This window comes from Diachasma alloeum, unplaced genomic scaffold (assembly GCF_001412515.2).
Source record: "Diachasma alloeum isolate Michigan unplaced genomic scaffold, Dall2.0 Dall_scaffold_00345, whole genome shotgun sequence".
In the NCBI taxonomy this organism is placed as follows: Eukaryota; Metazoa; Arthropoda; class Insecta; order Hymenoptera; family Braconidae; genus Diachasma; species Diachasma alloeum.
The window spans coordinates 515904-518718 of record NW_021680484.1 but is presented as its reverse complement, the minus strand read 5'-3'; positions in this window follow the sequence as shown (position 1 = coordinate 518718).

The following is a 2815-nucleotide window of genomic DNA, read 5'->3' as shown; positions in this document are numbered from 1 at the left end:
AATTTGAAGGTCTCATCGAGATCTTCAAATTGATACTCTGCATTATCTTCTCCATCACTTAAATCAATTCTTATAAGCGATAATGTAGCGATTTTAGCATGTCACATTTTGACAATTCCGTGTTTTTCCTCCTAAATAGCAAGATTTTCTTGGTTTCTATTAGAATATGTGGAGATATGCCATACCTAGGTGAAAATATATGAAATCGCCTACGAATTGACTCCGGATTTATTCAATTATCTTTAATTTTCAGTAACTTATGAAAGGTTCTATCCACAAAATGAAATTTTACGATGCTACTGTAAATTCAGCCTAGATCGGTTTTTTCTGCAACTATCGGTCGAGCCAGTTAATAAACAATTCATATACCATCCCAAAGAATATTCATCGTTCTTCGAAATGATGCATAACAAACCTGATCCAATGGAATTCATATCCATTACTGCAGATTGTTTCCATTCTTTACGTTATGTCACACGTAAAAAATTACAGTTTTGAACGTTTATCTAGGGTTCAGATTTGACTAGAGAAAATATGTCACATGTCAACTTGAAGGTCTCATCGAGATCTTCATATTCATACTTTATATTATCCATTCGATTCACTAGATGAATTGTTATAAACGATGATGTAACGATTTTACCATGTCACGTGTTGAAAAGTGCCAATTTCTTCCTCTCAATGACGAGACTTTCTCGATTTCTGTCCGAATCTATGGAAATATTCCATACTAAGCTGCAAATACATTGAATTACTTCAGCCTGATTCATTCATTTATCTCCAATTTCCATTCATTTATAAAAGATCCTATTCAGAAAATAAATTTCCATAATTTTATCGTAAAGTCAGTTTGGATTGCATTTTCTGAAACGAATAAAACTCATCATATACCATTTTGAAGGGTATTTATTTTTCTTCAAAATGATGCATAATATTTCTGATCCCCAATAGGGCAATTCGTAATCGTGACGCTGGTCCTTTTTTGGGTTTGCATGCTAATTTCGTCCTCCCTTTTTGATAAACCATATATATTTTATACTCAAATTGATATGAGAATTATTGGATTCTGGTCATTTCTCATTCTCAGTATGGAACTTATAGGCAGAAAACTGTTATTTTTCTTCATTTTTTTTCTTTTATTGCAAGAAAATTGTTTTTTCGCGTCTAACTTGAAAATTTAACTTTGGCTGGATTTTTCTATTTCTTTGAATTGAATCAGCAGGAAAGTTAACGTATCATCTTGAAGGGTATAGTTGGTTCTTCAAATTGTGATGTATAGAATACGATTTGATTGAATTTTCAGGAATTTATTGGAGATTATTGCTGTTTCCAAGCTCATGTCACATCCCAAAATTCGAGCTTTACATTCATTTTTGGACCTTTGTACTTGGCCAATGTAGATTTATTTCACACCAATTTGAAGATCTCAATGACATCTTCAAAATTACGTATAATTTTTTTCATTCCGTCCACTTGATCCATTGTTATAGGTAATTGTTTCGAATTTGGCATGTCACAAATTGAAAATTTCACATTTTCTCATCGGTTTGTCCTGAATTATTATTTTCTGACTTGATTATCAGTAGAAATCGCATATCAGTTGTGAAGCTGATTTTTCGCAGACTCATGAGATTTTTTGGCCAACATTTATTCCTCAATGGGTTATTCGAAAATTCAAATTGCAAATCACTCTTTCGTCTGATATTTCCATAGTCTCCAAGTTTCACTAACCTAGTAAAATGGATCCCAATATTCCTATGTGCAATCAATTTGTGGAGTCGAACAAATAAGAGTTTTCAGTTTCTGGAATTCATCCAATACCCCTTTCTTGGTTTAGACACTCAATGTAATATTACACTCCAATAATTCGTCATTTTGGGAAAAAGTGATGCAAACCTATGTGGAGTCCGTGGCTAAGAATCTCTTACTGGGCAATATTTCTGGCGATTATTGAGACAGCTGATTTTAAGGTCTTGAAATGTGCTGAGCAGATAATAGGTCATTGCGTAATAAATTAATTGCTCCTGTATTTTCATTCGTGGATTTTATTGCATCTTTTTTCGTCTTTACAGTAGGAAATCAATTCACATGTTTTTCGAAAGTCCAATAATGATAAACTCTTACAATAATCAGCTCCATGTCTACACTCTCCAAGATATCTGCTTGTCGGGGATTTTATGGAACGGTCTATTCGTCAGTTCATCTGAAAAACCAAACAGTTATTTTCATATTCTGATTCCTTTGGAAACCCATTTTCCCTCTCCCCTGTGCAATCTCTGTAATAACAAAATAAAAACTGCGACGAAATTCGCGGCGCTATGAAAAACTCAATGGTTTCTCGGCGCAGTGACTCCCGACAACTCGCCCGCTAATTAAAAAATCGTATCTCTGCTCCTAATTAACATTAAGGAATGAAACCAATGCTGTTCGATGGAGAATTAAATTCCCCATCCATCAACCCCCGTTTCATCTCTTAATCTCTGTAATAAAAAAATAAAAACTGCGACGAAATTCGCGGCGCTATGAAAAACTCAATGGTTTCTCGGCGCAGAGCGCTTCTCCAGTAATTCACCCGCTAATTAAAAAATCGTCTCTTTCCTCCTAATTAACATTAAGGAATGAAACCAATGCTGTTCGATGGAGAATTAAATTCCCCATCCATCAACCCCCGTTTCATCTCTTAATCTCTGTAATAAAAAAATGAAAACTGCGACGAAAGTCGCGGCGCTATGAAACACCTAATGGTTTCTCGGCGCAGTGACTCCCGACAACTTGCACGCTAATTAAAAAATCGTATCTCTGCACCTAATTAACA